Source organism: Lolium perenne, chromosome 2 (assembly GCF_019359855.2).
Source record: "Lolium perenne isolate Kyuss_39 chromosome 2, Kyuss_2.0, whole genome shotgun sequence".
NCBI lineage: Eukaryota > Viridiplantae > Streptophyta > Magnoliopsida > Poales > Poaceae > Lolium > Lolium perenne.
In genome coordinates this window covers 88,844,660-88,864,652 of record NC_067245.2, presented here as the reverse complement: position 1 = coordinate 88,864,652, position 19,993 = coordinate 88,844,660, and positions in this window count along the sequence as shown.

Sequence of the window (19,993 nt, the reverse complement as noted above, 5' to 3'; positions counted from 1 at the left end):
GCATGCAAGATCATAAATAACATATGACATGAATATATAATCAATCTCAATATAGTATATAATATTCATTGGATCCCAGTAAACACAACATATAGGATTACATAAAGATGATCTTTATCATATAGGGCAGCTCACAAGATCTATACATGAAGCACAAAGTGGAGAAGACAACCATATAGCTACTGTTATGGACCCATAGTCCAGGGTTGAACTATTCACTCATCACTTCAGAGGCGGGCATGGCCTCCGGCGATGATTTCCCCCTCCGGCAGGGTGCCGGGAAGAGCTTCAGAACACCCCAAGATGGGTCCTGCGATGGCGGCTGCGACGGAACTTTTCGTGGATGGAGGCTCGGGTATTCAAGGTTTTCCCGAGAAGATGTATAAATAGGTGGAGGATTTTGGTTGGTGGGGTGCTTGGGGGCCCACACCACCCCTAGGCGCGGGCCTAGGCCTGGCCACGCCATGGGGTGGTCTTGCTGCCCTGTGGCGCCTCTTCGACCCTCCTCTGGACTTCGTCTTCTTTTCGGTAAAATGTTGACTTCAACTTTTGTTTCGTCCAATTTCAAGAATATTTCCTGTACAACTTTTCTGAAATACAAAAATAGAAGAACACAGGGAACTGACACTGTGGCATCTTGTTAATAGGTTAGTGCCGGAAATCATGTAAAAGTGCAACGAAGTGTAAGGAAAACATATATGAATTGATGTAAAATAAGCATGGAGCATAAAAAATTATAGATACGTTTGAGACGTATCAAGCATCCTCAAGCTTAGCTCATGCTCATCCCCGAGTAGGTAAGTGATAACAAAATATTTTTTGAGGTGACATAAAGCCAACACAATCTTGATCAAGCATGTAAAGCATTGTGAGCTGGGATCTAAGTATTCTAAGATAGGCATGATAGATATAATTCAATAGAACTTAGCAACTATGTTATAACATGAAGAGTAACTCAAATAAAAAAATCATGAATAATAGTGCATTGAAAGCAACTGTTTGTTTATGAGCATAGAGTAAACATGACAAAGTGGTACTCAACATATCCTTTATGGAATAGCAAAACATAAATGCTAGGACACCTTTAAAGTTCAGAGGGTGACTAGATACAAGTAATTTAAGAACAAGCAATAGCACAATCATGAATCAGTCAATAATTTTTTTGGGACTATACACATTGCACTAAGAATGACAACTATTCTCTCTTAATCGGTGCATAAAGTAGAAGATGGAGACTCAACATAATAGTAAAAGAGAGACTCTTTGCAGAGTAAGCAAGATAAACAAGTTTTATAAACCTTCCAAAAAGTATGGTACTTATTAGCTTTGAGCTCTCATTTCTCCTATCATAAGCATCTTGAATGGTTAAAGTTAATGTGAGTAAAACTAAGCTATATGCTTGCAAATCATAAGTTGAAAATCTCATGTCCCTTGTGTCAACACCCGGATTTTTAAGTCCGAATGCCTATTATGTCATACATCGCAATCCCAGGAATATTGTTGTTGCGAGGCATAATAGTTAAGTATCACAGTCATCATTCATTACAAACCATAAGTCTTACAAATTGGAATCACATGATCCATATTACACGAATAGTTGATCTATTGATCAACGAACAAACACAAGTTCATAGTTCAACATAGCGGAAGCGTAAGATACAAGGACTCTCTAGTCCACAGGCTAACGCCTGACGTCGGAAGGCGCTTAGTTGTCGTAGGCGTCCTGCTGGTCATCTCCTTGGTCATCTTCATACTCTGGCCATTTGAATAGCCAGGGACAAAGCCGTGAGTACGTTGAGTACTCGCAAACTAATACTAATATAAGTGCTAGACATTCTAGTATGGTTTGCTAAGCTCTAGTTTATTTGCATAAAGCTAGTTTTAGTTCACAAAGTTTGAGAAAAGCTTATTCAAGTGCTAACTAACTCAAGTGGGAACATTAGTGTCATTCCCACCATTCAAGTGGTGATTTCAATTCAATTCACCACAAGTCATTTCACCATCATCCTTTTCAACATCATTTTCAAAGATATGACATCGGAAACTGTATGGCCTTTCCAACCGTCCGTAACCGTGGACGCGGCTATTCGAATAGGTTTACACTCTGCAGAGGTTGCACACTTGTGCCACAACATTTGATTTCATCCGTCGGGATTTCCCCGAATCATCGTAACACAGTACGCGGATCATCAACCATAACCTTTCACTTACGAGTTCTAGTATGAGCACCTCTCCCCATGAGCTTGGCCTCCCAGTGAAGACCAACTGTCAACCTGGGAACTGCACAGGGCTTGGGCCGGACATTCACCTCATTTCGCATCATATCATATCATTTCTTTTGTTGTAGAGGCAGCTTTCGGCATAACCCCGATGACGCTTGTTTAGAGGGAACCCATACTAAGACGCATAAACTTCCAGTTAAGCCCTACCCATAATCAGGTATTGTGGGGGTACTTAATAATTGGAAAGGTATCGCATTCAAACCAACATCATTGTTTTAGCAAAAATCACCATCTTCTCTTGTTCACTTTCACCTTCAAAATCATTCAATGGAATGCATCTTCATTCCAAGGTTTCAAAATCACTTCAAATTCACATTGTTCCCATCTAGAGTAGTCAAGTTTTAATTCATTAGCACTAGATCTAATTCATGAGGGGTGCTAACTTGCTTTGCTTGGAGAAGACTAACTCACTACTCTAGTAATCAACTTGTACTTTGACCAAAGTTAACTATAAAAGTAACTCATTTAGAAAACCAGTAAAAGCTTGTAAAGTAAAAACTTGGGATGGGTTCATATAAGAAAAGATAAGAAACATGGTGCCTTGCCCCAAGGGGCTTTGCACTTTGCAAGAATATTAGCTTGCCTTGGTAGTTCTCAAACTGTTCCTCCTCCTCCTCTTGGTAGCAACCTTCTTCTTCGGCGTACTCTCCGGTGCTACCGTCTAAATTTGAATACGAGTATAATTACTCACTAATTCAATGGCTATTCCATACATCACATATAACACACAAACTATTCTATGCACACAAAATAATCTACTTAGGTGCATGGGTTGTGGGGGTTAAATAGGATTCACTTCTTTGTAGTTCATATGTAAAATGATAGTTTCCATAGGGTTCTTGAGAAATAATTTCCTCTCATTGAAATCTTCTTAAGATTTAATTTCTCAAACAATCATGTATGAACTCATATTGACCTAAGTCAAATGTTCATCATCATCATTTGGGAAAATGATTTAAATGAGGTAGATCACCTCATACCATTTAAATATCACTACATTTGATTTAAATCTCAAGTAATTCATATAAGAGAGTTTGGAACCAGGGGTCCAAACATCCCATGAATTCATGTGAGACAAGTTTAAATGAAGTGTAGGACTCCACATAATTTCCTTTAATAGTTTTGGACAATATCAACTAGTTAAACTAGCCATATCATCCATTAATTAAACTATGGCATGATAATACAAAGTGACCACACCATTTTATTGCATAAACAATTAGTGTAAGTCAAATGTGAGCTATTAGAGTTGGAATTAACTTAATATCTATTTTGGTTGATTTTTAAGAATTATTTGAATAGGGAAAAGTCCCTGTCTTGTTATTTTTATCACATTAATTCTACAAAGAATCTGGCCATGAGGCCAGTGGCATTGGCTAGATAATTTCAGTAGCTTTCCAACCATATAAAGTTCACTAAATTTGGTATAGCCAATTTGAATCTATTGAATTTCAAAGTGGAGGCAGTATTCAAAACTATTTGAATTAATTAAATCTAGTTTGAATTAAAAGGCCGGCGGGAAACGAAACTGGGCCCGATTCGAATAAAAACGGCCCAGTCCAGCCCACCACGGTCCACAGACGCGCGGGCTGCCTGACAGGGTGGGGGCCAGGCGTCAGTGGCTCATAACGCCCGAAGCGGTACGTTTTAAAGGGGAGCGTCGGATTAGAATCCAGATCAACGGCCGTGGTTCATCGTCGTCGCCGACGAGAACCCGACGTGATGGCGGCGATGGTAGGGGGTCGGAGAGCTCACCGTGGCTCCAGCTAGGGTTGGCAAGGTGCGCGATGAAGGTGTGGACGACGGCGAGTCGACTGGTACCGGCGGCTCGTCCTGGGGTGGCTCCAATCGACGGCGGCGTCCACCAGGTACTGGCGGCTCCGAGCTTCAAATTGGGGCGGCTCCGGCGATGATCGAGTGAGTGGAGGGGTGGTGGCGAAGCAGTGAGAGGTGGGGAGTGAGCTGGTGTCGTTGGTTTGGTCCAGGGAACCTCCTATTTATAGAATCGAGAGAGGGTTGCGGGGCAGTGAGGTGGGCGACATGGGCGCGGCTGCTCCGGCGAGCTATCGAGCTAGGCGAGGGCGCAGGTGTGTTCGTGGCGTCGCCACGGTCCTCTGGGTGGCGACAGCTTGGTCGGGGAGGGCCTGGCGGTGTCGCGTTTCTTCCATGTCCGTCGCGTCCGCGGCGGACCAGGGTTGGCTTCTCCGGCGACGGCGGGTGCGGGTCGTGGTCGAGAGCGTGTCCAACGGCGTCGCGGTGTCGAGTGCGTGCTCAAGGCGCTCGCAGGGGGTCCAGGGCGTGCTCGAGGTGGTGGCGCGACGCGCGGCCAGGGCGTGTCCATGCACGTGCATGCGCGACGCGAGCGGCGTCCAGGGCTGATCTTGGCGCGCGATCTTCGGCGATGGTCGGCGTCGAGCTCGACCGTGGAGGTGCTAGGAAGGTGTAGGAGTGTGCTGTGGCGAGCTGTGGTGCCAGGGCCAGGGCAGAGGAAGAGAAGAGGGAGGGGAGAGCGTCGGGTTGGGCGACATGGCCGGCATGGCCGTGTCTAGCCTTGCTCTCTCTCTCCCTAGTGTGCTATTTGGCATTGAAAAGGTTTAAGGGGACCAGGGAACCATTTGGGGTAGGTTTGAGGTAGATTAGGTGGAGTAGATCACTATTTGCTATAGTGTGTAAATAGTGCCATATTTGGAAATTGTGAAAAATGTCTAAATTTGAAATAATTCAAATGGTGCATCTATATGAAATGTGTGGGTTTAGATAAGTTGTATTTGACCAGAGATGAGGAGAGGTGGTGGTGGAATTTTAGAATTCAAGAATTTGCCAAAATTGGCTAAGTGGAGATTGTTGCATATGTTAAAAAGTTGAATCTTTGGATGAGCCTTGCTCATGATCAAAGATGATTTTGGCATGGTGATCTTCATCAAAGTTGTTCACCTTGATGTTGACTTTGAAATGGTGCAAAGAGTTAGCAAGAGTTGGTTTGGGAAAATTGAATGGCAAGGGCTCAAAGTGGTGATCAGACTAGAATTGTCAAAATTGACCATTATCATATGTGAGTGGGATTTGTGTTTGAAATTCATTTGAATTGTGACACTTTGATTCCAAAAGTTGTAATAAGTGTTTAATAACATTATTCAACTAATGGTGAAGACCAAATAGGTCTAGGGTCAAAATTTATAAAAATGTCATAGGGCATATGTGAGGGTTTTTAGGGTTTTGCATTTTATGGATTTTCTTCCTTTTTGATTTATTTGGTTGGTGATCTTCATATGATCACACTAGGGTTTTATAGCATATCAAATACAAGTAAAAGCAATCATCATGGCATATCACTCAAATGCACAAGTCCTATGCAGGGTACTATATGCAAATAGAAAAGTTTTTGTTGGTTTGAAATTTTGTTTTCTGGAATTCTCTAACTTTCTTTTTATTGAAATTTGGGGTGTTACAAACCCTTCCCCCTAACAAAAGATCTCGTCCCGAGATCAAAAAGAAAGTTAGGTACTAAAGAGATCTGGGTACTCCTTCTTCATGAAGTCTTCGCGTTCCCATGTGGCTTCATCCTCGGTATGATTGCTCCATTGGATCTTCAGAAACTTGATGCTTCGGGTGCGGGTGGTTCGGTAAGCTTCTTCCAGAATGCGAATCGGCACTTCGCGGTAAGTCAGATCCTTGTTGATATCCACCGATCGGTGATCGATGTTCTTGAACACCTCGGTCTTCTCCGGGACTTCAAGGCATTTCCGGAGAAGTGAGATGTGAAACACGTCGTGCACAGTCGACATTTCTTCAGGCAACTCCAGTTGATAAGATACTTCACCTCGGCGGCTAAGGACTTGGAAAGGTCCGACATAGTGGGGTGCAAGCTTTCCTTTCAGTTGGAACCTTTGCATTCCTTTCAAGGGGGATACTTTGAGATAGACGAAGTCTCCGATCTCAAAGGTCATCTCCCGACGTCTCTTGTCGGCGTAGCTCTTCTGTCTGGATTGCGCCGTCTTGAGGTACTCGCGGATCTTGTGGACTTTCTCTTCGGCTTCACGAAGAACATCTGGGCCGAAAACTTGGCTCTCTCCGACTTCTGACCAGTTCAGGGGGGTACGGCACTTCCTTCCGTACAAGGCTTCAAAGGGGGCCATCTGTAGGCTGGCTTGGTAACTATTGTTGTAAGAGAATTCTGCGTAAGGTAGGCAGTCTTCCCACTTGGATCCGTATTCCAGTACGCATGCTCTAAGCATGTCTTCCAGTATCTGGTTTACTCTCTCGATCTGTCCGTCGGTCTCGAGGGTGATAGGCGGTGCTGAAATTTAGGCGGGTGCCTAGTCCTTCATGCACTTTCTGCGTAACCTTGAGGTGAACTGTGATCCTCTATCTGACACTATCGATTTGGGGGTTCCGTGCAGAGCGACTATTCTGGAGATATAAAGTTCAGCTAACTTTGGGCCTTGATAGGTGGTTTTGACGGCGATGAAATGGGCGACTTTGGTCAATCTATCGACCACTACCCATATGGAATCATTGCCTTTGCTGGATTTGGGCAGTCCGGTGATAAAGTCCATTCCTACGGAGTCCCATTTCCATTCCGGAATCTGGAGGGGTTGTAACAGTCCGGCGGGTCGTTGATGTTCGGCCTTGACTCTCTGACAGATGTCACACTTAGCGATATAGCTACCGATCTCTCTCTTCATTCCGTGCCACCAAAATTGTTCTTTCAGGTCTTGGTACATCTTGGTACCTCCGGGGTGGATTGAATAAAGGGTGTCATGGGCTTCTTGCAGAATGACTTGTTTCAAGTTAGAGTCTGATGGTACGCAGAGACGTTCTTTGTACCAAAGCACTCCGGCTTCGTCTACGGTGAATCCGGGGGCTTTTCCTGCGGCTATCTGTTTCTTGATTCCGTCAATGCTAGCGTTGTCTTTCTGGGCTTCCTTGATCTGACCAACCAAGGTGGGTTGTAGTTCGATGCTGGCTAGGAATCCTTCACTAACAAGTTCAAGTCTGAACTGTTCAAACTCTTGGTGCAAGCTAGGCTGTTCGGTTGCGAGCATGGAGTTCAACTGGCACGGCAGTCGACTCAAAGCATCCGCTACCACATTGGCCTTGCCGGGGTGGTAGTGAATCTCCATGTCGTAATCCTTGATCAATTCGATCCATCGGCGTTGTCTCATGTTCAACTCCTTCTGGGTGAAAATGTATTTGAGGCTTTTGTGGTCGGAGTAGATCTCGCATCGATTACCCATGAGGTAATGACGCCAAACTTTCAAGGCTAAGACCACGGCTGCAAGCTCGAGGTCATGGGTTGGGTAGTTCTGTTCATGTTGCTTGAGCTGTCTTGAAAGGTAGGATACAACCTTGCCTTCTTGCATAAGCACGCATCCAAGTCCAGTCTTGGAGGCATCGCAATATACGTCAAAGGGCTTTGCGATATCTGGCATGATCAGGATTGGGGCTGTTGTCAATCTACTCTTGAGCTGTTGAAAGCTCTCTTCGCATTTGTCGGTCCACTCAAACTTTCTGTCCTTTTCAGCAGTTGGGTCATTGGTCGAGCGATGCTCGAAAAACCTTCTACAAATCTGCGGTAGTATCCGGCTAATCCAAGAAAAGCGCGGACCTCGGTTTGTGTGGTTGGGGCTTGCCATTCCATAACAGCTTTGATTTTGGCGGGATCTACGGCAATTCCTCCTGCAGACAAGATGTGTCCGAGGAATCCAACTTCTTCCAGCCAAAACTCACACTTGCTAAACTTGGCATACAACTTGTGCTGTCTAAGGGTTTCTAGGACAATCTCCAAATGCTGTTCATGTTCCTCTTCGGACTTGGAGTAGACGAGGATGTCGTCGATGAACACAACGACAAACTTGTCCAAAAAGTTCATGAAGATCTTATTCATGAGATTCATGAAATAAGCGGGGGTATTGGTCAGTCCAAACGACATGACGTTGTACTCATACAACCCATATCTAGTGGTAAAGGCAGTTTTTGGAATGTCGGTGGCTCGAATCTTCAGTTGGTGGTATCCAGTTCTAAGGTCAATCTTGGAGAAAACTCGGGATCCGGTGAGTTGGTCAAACAAGTCTTCGATCTTGGGTAGGGGGTATTTGTTTTTGATGGTGACATCGTTAAGCTTACGATAGTCCGTGCATAAACGATTTGCACCATCCTTCTTGTCGACAAACAAGACGGGGGATCTCCAGGGGGATGCACTTGGTCTAATCAAACCTTTGGCTAACATGTCATGTATTTGCTTCTTCAGCTCCACAAGCTCTGTTGCGTTCATGCTGTAGGCTCTCTGGGCGATGGGTCCAGTTCCGGGGATTAACTCGATGATAAACTCGATATCCCTATCCGGGGGCATACCGGGTAGATCATCCGGAAACACATCAGGGTAGCGACAAACGACCCTGATTTGATCCAGAGTTGGCTTGGATACACTTTGGTTGCATGTAAATTTTCTGGGTAGTTTTTCAGAGACGTGCTCAACTACGATACCGGTGCTGCTAGTCATGGTTATGGCTTTCTTGGCGCAGTCTATCAATCCATTGTGCTTGGACATACAGTCCATTCCTAGGACAACTTCCAAACCTTTGGTTCCAAGTATGATTAGATTTGCAAAGAAATCTACATCATGGATTTTGATTGGCACATTTTTGCAAAATTTTCTGGCTTTGGTGGTTGATCCGGGGATTTGAACTATCATAACATGCTTCAAACTGAGGGGTTGAATTTTACTTGTTGATGCAAAGTCTTCGGTGACAAAGGAATGAGATGCTCCGGAATCAAACAACACTCTGGCAGGGATGTGGTTGACAGAAAACATACCCAGTACAACATCTGGTGCTTCTTGGGCTTCTTCGGCGTTCATGTGATAGAGGCGGCCGTTGCGGTTGTTGGGGTTGTTGGGGGCGAACTTCTTGCCGGTGGAGACACGGCGTTGCTGCTGGGCAGGTGCAGCGGTGTTGCCGGCGAGCTTGGCAAGACGCTTGGGACACTCGTTGGAGTAGTGCCCCACTACACCACACTCATAACAAGTTATAGTGGTCTTGTCCTGCTTGTTCGCAACGGGGACGGCATTGCTTCCGGTTCTGGGAGCGGTGTTGGTGTTGGTGTTGTTGTTGTTAGGGGCTCGGGGTGGAGCGCGGTTGTAGTTGTTGTTGTTGTAGTTCTGGCTTGGAGTTTCCTCCACTCCGGTTCTGATAACCGGGGCGAGAGTTCTGCATCTGTGGTTTGTTGTTTCTCGGAGTGAAACCTCCGCTTGAGCTAGGGCGAAACTTCTGGGGGTGGCTTGATCCACTCTGATTGGCCATGCGACGCTTGCGGTTCTCATTGCCTTGGTTTAACTTGCCCTCCATCTGGATGGCGGAGTCAACAAGGGCTTCGAGGTCGGCGAAGGGGATGTTGACAAGGACAGTCTGCATCTCATCATGCAGTCCGTTCAGGAATCTCTCCTTCCTCTTCTCAACGGTGTCGGTCTCATCAGGGGCATACCTCGACAAAGTGAGAAACTTGTCGCGGTATTCAACCACCGTCATGCGACCTTGTTTCAACTCACGGAATTCATCCCTCATCTTCTTGATAAGACCCGGGGGTACATGGTACTTGCTAAACTTGAGTTTGAAATCCTCCCAAGTCATGAATTGACCTCCGTTCATGGCACGGGTGCTTGTCCACCAAGCGCGGGCTGGTCCAGCTAGATAGTGAGTGGCGAACAGGACTTTCTCGTTGGCTTCCACTCCAGCTACCTCCAGATTGTTCTCCATAGTCTGGAGCCAATCGTCGGCGTCGAGGGGCTCCTCGGTCTTGCTAAACACCGGAGGGTTGGTGTTTTGGAAGTTCTTGAGCTTGGATCCGGGGTGGTCATGATTTCCATGGCCTTGGTTGGCAATGTTCTGCAAGGCGATGAGGTTGGCTTGGCGTTCGGCTCTTTCGGTTTCCCGGTCTGCAAGCATGGTTTGCAGAAGTTGCAGCATCGCGTCGTTGGTGCGATTTGGAGGGGCCATCTGAAGATGTAGAAGATTATGAGATAAGAGGGAACATTCTATGGTTCATTTTGGTTAAGTTTGAAAAACATTTGAAAACTTGTAATCTTTTCATGACAAACATAACATTCATTCATTCATGCAACACATAGTACAAACTACACACATACTCCAATGGTTTTAAGAACCATTCTCATGCTACGATACAAGGGACGGGATACAACTCACACCTACTATAAGTGAACTAGTGCAACTACTCCTCATCATCAACATCGATCGGGACGTAGTCGTCGGGTCCTGCCTCCAGGAACTCGTAGTCCTCCTCCTCGGTGTTCTCGTCCTCCTCAAAGTCGTTGTCGTCACTCAGAAAGGCGTCTCCTCCCTGAATGTCGATGCCTCCATCGTCATCCTCCAGCTGACGAATCTGATCCTCCTGGGCCTTGACAGTGGCCTCAAGTGACGCGATCCAGGCGCGAAGGCGACGAATCATAGCGTCCTTCTTGGCACGCTGCTGGCAAAGGCTCCTGCGGTCGTTGTTGAGTAGCTTGATCGCCTCACCCTGCTCGGTGATGTGAGCATGGGTCTGGTTCGCGTAAGCGCGAGTGGCGTCGAGGTCCCTCTGAGTCTGGTAGAGCATGAAGTCCAGGTGCTCAGCATGGTGCCTCAACTCCGGGTGCGGCTGCAGCTCCATGGGCACTCCCGCGGCATCACGCCTCACCAGGTGGGCATAGCGAGAGGCGAGGATGCTCACCACGTTCTGTCCACAGAGGCGCGCAAGTGCCTCCTGTAGGCCACGTGCGAGTCCGTCGAGCCAGTTGCTCTCACGGAAGGAGAAGAGGATCCTCTCAGAAGTGGGAGGCTCCATCTTGCCCCTCAAGTCGGTGATACGTCCAAAACGTATCTACTTTCCCGAACACTTTTGCTATTGTTTTGCCTCTAATTTGTGTATTTTGGATACAACTAACACGGACTAACGCTGTTTTCAGCAGAACTGCTCTGGTGTCTCGTTTTTGTGCAGAAATCCAACTTTCGGGAAAATCCTCGGAATTTATGCAGAAGGCCCTATTTTCCCAGGAAACTAACGGAGCCAGAAGGACAATTGAGGTGGAGGCCCGAGGGCCCCACACCATAGGGCGGCGCGGCCCAGGGGGGGCCCGCGCGGCCCTGTGGTGTGGCCCCCTCGGCTGGCCTCCGACGCCCTCCTTCGGACTACTTATCGGCCTCGACCTAAAAACGCACGGAGAGAAGTCGAAGTCGCCAGAAACCCTCCAGAACGCTGCCACATCGCGAAACTCCGTCGCGGGAGCCAGAAGTCTCCGTTCTGGCACTCCGCCGGGATGGGGAATTGGAGGAGATCATCGCCGCCATCACCGCCAACGCCTCTACATCAACCAGCCATGTTTCCCCCATCCATGTGTGAGTAATTCCCCCGCTGTAGGCCGAAGGGGATGGTAGGGATTGGATGAGATTGGTCATGTAATAGCATAAGATTGTTAGGGCATAGTGCCTAGTGTCCGTATTTGGTACTTTGATGATATTGTTGCAACTTGTTATGCTTAATGCTTGTCACTAGGGCCCGAGTGCCATGATCTCAGATCTGAACATGTTATTGCTTCATCAAGATATTCATTGTTTATGGTCTTACCTATAAGTTGTATACACATGTCGCTGTCCGGAACCAATGGCCCCGAAGTGACAAGAATTGGGACAACCGGAGGGGATGGTAGCGATGTGAGGATCACATGTGTTCACGGAGTGTTAATGCTTTGCTCCGGTACTCTATTAAAAGGAGTACCTTAATATCCAGTAGTTTCCCTTGAGGCCCGGCTGCCACCGGCTGGTAGGACAAAAGATGTTGTGCAAGTTTCTCATTGCGAGCACGCACGACTATATATGGAACACATGCCTATTGATTGCTTTGTACTTGGACACCGTTTTATTATTATCTGCAAATGCCCTACTATGATTGTTATATGAGTTTCTCTCATCCATGCAACGCCCGTCATCCGTCCCCGTGCCTACAGTATTTTAATCCTGCTGTTTACTAAAATCACTACTCGCATTGTCTCTGTTACTCTGCTCGTTATTTCACTACTGCCATCGCTTATAAAACTGTTATTATCGATAAACTCTTGCGAGCAAGTCTGTTTCCAGGTGCATCTGAATTGACAACTCCGCTGTTAAGGCTTCCAAGTGTTCTTTGTCTCCCCTTGTGTCGAATCAATAAATTGGGTTTTACTTCCCTCGAAGACTGTTGCGATCCCCTATACTTGTGGGTCATCAAGACTATTTTCTGGCGCCGTTGCCGGGGAACATAGCTTTATTTGGAAGTTCACTTGGATTAATATTGTTCGCTGCAAATTCTCCATCATGGGTAAACCTCGCGATACTAAGATCGCCATATTACCATCCACTACAAGAAAAGGTACAATTCTGAATACCTCTGCTGCTCTTGATTCACCATCTGTGATTGATAAACTTGTTTCACCGCCACATGCTTCGCATGCGGGTACATCTGCTGAATCTGAACACTCTCATAATATTGATAATGTTTCTGCTGTGCTTGATGATAGTGGTTCATTGGGATCTTTTCTAGATGCTACAATTGCTAGGTCTAGACAAATTGAAAATACTGAAACTCCTAATGCTACTACACCTGTTAGTTCACCTGAACTTGATTATTTTAGTGATGATCCTGAGGAAGATTATGTGGAGCTTAATGATGATTTTATTGAAAAATGCAATGCTACTACTGATGCAAGAAAAATTAAAAAGTTGCTTGCAGAACATGCTGTTAGATATAAACTGTCTCCTGATCCTAAGTTTGCCACATCTCCTATAAACATTAGGGATAAAGATTATGATTTTTCTCTTGATCTATCTCATATAGCTATTGTTGAGAAAACAACCTTTTGTGGTACTGAAAAAGAAAGTGCTGTTGAACACATGACTGAGCTATCTACTCTAAGTAGCTTGTTTTCTGATGATGTCAAGATGCGTACTTACTTTGTTGCTAAAATCTTTCCATTCTCATTAAAGGATGACGCTAAAACTTGGTATAATAATTTGCCACCTAATTCTATTAAAAGTCCAAAAGAATTGCTTGATGTCTTCTTCCGCAAATACTTTCCTGCTAGTGCTCAACATATTGCTTTGCAGAGAATTTATAACTTTGATCAGGGAGATGAAGAGAAATTGCCTGAGGCTTGGGCGAGATTTTGCTCTCTTATTAGAGCTCGACCTGAGCATGATCTGGAAAAGCATGATTTACTTGATATATTCTATAGTGGACTAACCATTGAGTCTAGGGCATACCTGGATAGTTGTGCTGGTTGTGTTTTCAGGAAAAGAACTCAGGATGACGTCGAAGAATTATTGGCTAAAATAAGCCGGAATCATGATGATTGGACTACGCCTGAACCGACTCCAACTCCAATATTGAAGAAGAGGGGTTTAATTAAATTGAATGATGAAGATATGAGGGAAGCCAAGAAGTCTCTCAAGGAGAAAGGTATTAAATCTGAGGATGTGAAGAATCTACCTCCTATAGAAGATATATGTGAGATAATTCCCCCTTCATCCATGATTGAGGTAAACTCCCTTCAACGCTTTACTAGGGAAGATATTCCGTATTCGAAACCTCCTGCACAATGCTTAGATGAGTTTGATAATTATATTGTTAAGCAAGAAAATTTTAATATGAGAGTAGAGGATCATTTAATGGAAAATTCTCGAGCTATTAGTGAATTGCATGATATTGTGGAGAGAACCTCCAATGATGTTAAGATGCTTGTTAAACATTTTCATATGATTCAAACTCAAATTGATCAACTCACTAAAGTGCAAAATGACTTGTTAGGGAATAATTCTAAAGAGAAACATGCTTATGAAGTAACAACTAGAGGTGGTGTCTCTACCAGGATCCTCTATATCCTCGAAGGGCATCCCAAAAGAATTGAACAAGATTCTCAATGCATTGAACCTAGTGCTCATTCTAGGAAGAAAAAGAAGAAGAAACATAAAAATGTTGTAGAATCCTCCGAACCCGTTAATGATCCTAATAGTATTTCTATTTCTGATGCTGAAACCGAAAGTGGTAATGAACATGATAATGAACATGATAATGATAAGAATGATACTCCCGATAAAGAAGAGGTTGAAGAAGAACAAAAAGCATGCTAAAAATAAAAAGTACACTAAAGAAGATTTTATTGCTGAGAAACATGGTAATGAAAGAGAACCTTGGGTGCAAAAGCAAATGCCTTTTCCTGCTAAGAAACTAAAATCAAAGGAAGAAGAACACTATAATAAATTTTGCGATTGGATGAAACCTTTATTCTTGCAAATCCCTTTGACTGATGCTATTAAATTGCCTCCTTATTCAAAGTATATGAAAGATATTGTTACTAACAAAAGGAAAATCCCCAATGAGGAAATTTCCACTATGCTTGCTAATTACTCATTCAATGGCAAAATTCCAAAGAAGTTGGGCGACCCAGGTATACCTACTATTCCTTGTTCTATTAAGAATAATTATGTTAAAACTGCTCTATGTGACTTGGGAGCCGGAGTTAGTGTTATGCCTTTTTCTCTTTATAAGAGACTTTACTTAGATAAGTTGATACCTACTGATATATCTTTTCAAATGGCTGATAAATCTACTGCTATTCCTGTTGGTATATGTGAGAATGTTCCTGTTCAAGTTACTACTAACTGCTTGATATTAACTGATTTTGTTGTGTTGGAAATGCCTGAAGATGATAATATGTCTATTATTCTTGGGAGACCTTTTCTTAACACCGCAGGGGCTGTTATTGATTGCAACAAAGGAAAAGTTACTTTCAATGTTGATGATAGGGAGCATACCGTTTATTTCCCCAAGAGGATTGAGAAAGCGTGTGGAGTTAATACTATTTCTAATGTGAGAACTATCAAAGTGGGAACTATTGATTGTCCTATATATGAGCCTAAAGAAGAATATCAAACTCTCGTGATTGGATCCATATCAATACAATTCAAGGTAACATGATTGATTTGAGGTTTATTTCTTCTTATGCTATTAAAATTTATTTGGTGGCAAGACTTGATCAACCTTGTTAACGAATACTTTTTATATGCATAGAGGAGGTAAACAACATATCTTTCTTCCTCCACTTGCTCTAGTTGCTGTAGCATTTTTAATTTGCAAAGTTCTTTAGTTATTTGAAGATTTCGAAATTTTTCCTGGCCAGTAATAATAAACTAAATACCCAGAAATGTGCGTTTTTCAAAGTTTTCAAAAATTCACAAAAATTATACCGTTGGTCCTATTTTTCGACGAGGCACCTGGGAGCACCAGAGGATGACCTGTGGGGCACCAGAGGGCGCCAAACCACAGGCCGGCGCGGCCAAGGAGGTGGCCGCGCCACCATGTGGTGTGGGCCCCCCTTTGCCCCACTTTGTCATCTCTTTCTCCCAGCACCTTCTCTCTCCCGAAAAAACTCGTACCAAGTTCCTCTCACTCGCGTTTTTGCTCCAGAGCTCCAGATTTCTCGATCTCTTTGCTCAGCCCAGATTTCTGTCTGAAATTTGGCACATTTGCTCTTCGGTATGTGACTCCTCCACCCATCCAAGTAGAATTTCGTTTGGTTGAGTATATCTTGAATATTTTGCTGCTGTAGGTAACATGTTTAGTGGGCTTGCATGCTTGTTCTAAGTGGTAGAAACTAGTTTTGATGCATGATTAGTACTCTAGCAAGTTCCTATGGTAGTTTCCCTCAATTATATGTCACCAAATCAAATTTTTATATTGGTTGTTGAAATTTCAGAAAATGGAGTGGAATAGATATCACTTGAACCAGCAAGAATTGGAAGTCCAACAAGTTATGATAGTCAATCGTGAAGAGGGAGTATACCCCTCTTACTACCCGTGCGCGGATTTCATGAGAAGCGCGGGGATATTTGAAGATGTTCAAACTCTAATTTCTCGTGCAGGGCTGAGTGACTTTGTTGAAGGAGAGCCAAGACAATATGTAAAATTAACTATGTCTTTTGTGCAGGACTTCAAGTTCAATTGGTCGCGATCTAACCCCACGGTCCAGTATAAAATTTACAATAAAGCTGTCAACTTGCCATTTAGTGCTTTTTGTGCAGCAATTAGAATACCGCAATGGGGGTCGTGCGAGAAGATAAGGGGATCGCCGCAAGAACTCTCGGATCTCTACAAGATGATTTGCGATGGAAGGAGTTTCTCAGGTGATAGTGGTAAAATCACTAGTATTCAGCTCCCGGCTATCCGCTACTTTGCCTATTTTATTACCAAATGCGTTCTTGCTAAAAGGATTGGTGGTAAACTTTCTATCCCGGATTTGGCTTTTCTAGCTGCAGCACTGCAAAATAGTAGGGCTTATAATTTGGGGGCATTAATAGCTTATAGACTTGCTACTAACCGTGAGAAAGGTGGAATTTGTGGAGGTCTCATCGCCTCTCGTTTACTAGCTTTTCATAATGTAGAACCTCATCATTTTGATATTCCGTTCCCCATAGAAAAACTTGACATAGCCTCTATGATTAAACATGAATTTGTTTCAGATTCCTCCAACTTGGGTAACCTGTATTATAAGATGATATTTTATAAGAAAGTTTGGGGAATAACTAAGAAAACTGAGAAATTAGTAAGATTGTCTGCGCCTGTTCTGTCTAACCTTGATTCCAGGGGAGATTGGTCGGTCACAGAAGGTGCACTGGATGCACACATAGAGAGAGGAGGCCATCATGCAAGAGACGACATAGAGGTCAAGGAGCACCTCGACTCATCATCCGATGCAGCAAGTTCCTCGCATCAACATGGTGGATATGCGGAGCCTCCACGCTTTTCTTCTGCACAGGAACTTTACTATGACTACTCCATGGACTACCCACCGGCGAGGAACAACGACCCTCGTTGGGGTTGAACTCCACTTAGGCCAAAAGCCTAAGCTTGGGGGGAGGTATACCGGCATCACTCATTCTTTGCATATTATGGTTGCTGGATACTTGCACATACTTGTTTTGTTCGTTTGAGTGGTTTTCTAATGAGAAGAAGATAATATTTGGGGAAGTGCTGCCTGAAAACAGATTCTGGAACGTTACCGTAAAAATTCTCAAAAATAGCCAGAGCGTCATTTTGAGCTGCCAATTTTTGTTCAGGTTCCCCAGGTTGTTATCTAACTTTCATTAGTTGAACACTTTTCGATCTGAGCAACGTAAGATTTTTGTAAAAATCGATTTCTGTACTGCTGTCAGGTTTTGGCAGATTTCTGTCATCCTGCTGTTATGTGTTTCTTTTAGTTTGTTATTTCTTGTTTTTGCTTTGTTTCTTTCCCAAAACACAAAACGACCAAAAATATTTCTGTTGTTTCTCTTCACCATTTGTTTGCTTTGGTTTCTTGCATTTGTTTTGCTTTATTTGCTATTGCTAGTTTGCTATAAGAAAACCCAAAAAGATTTTACTTTGTTTGTTTGTTTCTTTTTGTTCTTGTTTCTAATTCGAAAACACCAAAAATATTTGCTGTTCTTCTTTGGTTTGTAAAGTTCTTTATGAGTTCAATGGTCTTCGGTGGCTGGAGCGTGGTTTTCATTTCATATTATCCAAGCTGCACAAGTGAAAAGGCAATAATGACGATCTACGACAATCTGATTGTGGTGAGAGGCTGGTATGAACTCTATTTATTTTCATTTTTGTACATATACTCATCCATGTGAGCATGCTTAGTTGGTTCATGTGAGGTATATGTTATTTGAGAAAGTCTAGTAGTTTATGATGTCTCATGTTTAGCTCCAATCTATTAATATGAGTAGCATGTCATGGATGTTTGCTTGCATTGTTTTATTCATAATTAGGTATGGCATTGTGGTATCCTCCTCTGAATAATTCATTTATATCGACTTGGCACATGCTCACGCATGCATATGACTGAACAAAAAGTCAATTAAGCCTCGATGATTTATATTGCTTCAGAGTTCTTGTATCACTTTTATGCCTCCGTTAATATATTTTGCCGCAAGCATGATTATGACAAGCATCGCTCTCTTGATTTGTCGCTCCCTAGTCTATTGCTAGCCTTCACTTGTACTGAGCGGGAACGCTGCTCGTGCTTCCAAACACATGAAAACCAAGTTATTCCAAAGTGTCCACCATAAATACCTATGCATGGCATTTCAAACCATTTCAAGTAAATTCTCATGCGCTACCTTTAAAACCTTCAAAATGCTTCTCAATTTGTGTTTATGTTTCATAGCTCATGAGGAAGTATGTGGTGTTTAGCTTTCAACCTTGTCATTTACTTTTGACGGACTCTCATATGGACTAGTGGCACATCCGCTTATCCAATAATTTTGCAAGAAGAGCTGGCAATGGGATTCCCAGTCCCGAATTAATTAACTTAAATAGACACTCCTCCATGGTTTGTGATTGTTGGACGGCACCCGAAGGATTCGGTTAGCCATGGCTTGTGTAAGCAAAGGTTGGGGGGAGTGTCATCATCATAATAAAACTAAAATAAAAAGGCACTCCTTCATGGTATGAGATTGTTGGCAGGCACCCGAGGATTCGGTTAGCCATGGTTTGTGCAAGAAAGGTTGGAAGGAGTGCCAAATAAATATGCAATAATTCATGGGAGCCGCTCTTGAAAGTCCGGTTGGCGAGGTAGTTAGTGTACCCATTACCATTCGTTGACAACAACAAACACCTCTCAAAATAATTTTACTCCTGTCTTTATAAAAATAAAAAGCTCTAGCGCATGTTAATCCCTGCTTCCCTCTGCGAAGGGTCAATCTTTTACTTTTATGTTGTGTCTCCATTATTTCTTTGAGCACTATCTTGAGAGCACAACTGTCATTCTTAGTACAATATGCTTGTCTCAAAATATGATTGATTGTGGTAACTTTGATGCATTTATCTTTTGACAATCACTACTTCTAGTCTTTCTATGAACTCCAGAGGTGCCCGGGCATTTATGTTTTGCCAATCAAATACAGGCAAGCGAGATACCACTTTATCATACTCTCTTATGAACATTGCAATCCTGCTTATATACATGATTCATGATGCTTATTATTAATTGTTGGTACCTCTCCATGATTGACATAGCTGTTAGATGATCTTATTTGCATGTATCTCATTATGAACTGCTTAAGTATTAGCCATAGCATGAGAATATATACATCATATGAGCAAATGTGTTCGTGAAAGTTCTTTTATCGCTCGCTTGTTAATCGAATTGCTTGAGGACAAGCAATAAGCTAAGCTTGGGGGGAGTTGATACGTCCAAAACGTATCTACTTTCCCGAACACTTTTGTTATTGTTTTGCCTCTAATTTGTGTATTTTGGATACAACTAACACGGACTAACGCTGTTTTCAGCAGAACTGCTCTGGTGTCTCGTTTTTGTGCAGAAATCCAACTTTCGGGAAAATCCTCGGAATTTATGCAGAAGGCCCTATTTTCCCAGGAAACTAACGGAGCCAGAAGGACAATTGAGGTGGAGGCCCGAGGGCCCCACACCATAGGGCGGCGCGGCCCAGGGGGGCCCGCGCGGCCCTGTGGTGTGGCCCCCTCGGCTGGCCTCCGACGCCCTCCTTCGGACTACTTATCGGCCTCGACCTAAAAACGCACGGAGAGAAGTCGAAGTCGCCAGAAACCCTCCAGAACGCCGCCACATCGCGAAACTCCGTCGCGGGAGCCAGAAGTCTCCGTTCTGGCACTCCGCCGGGACGGGG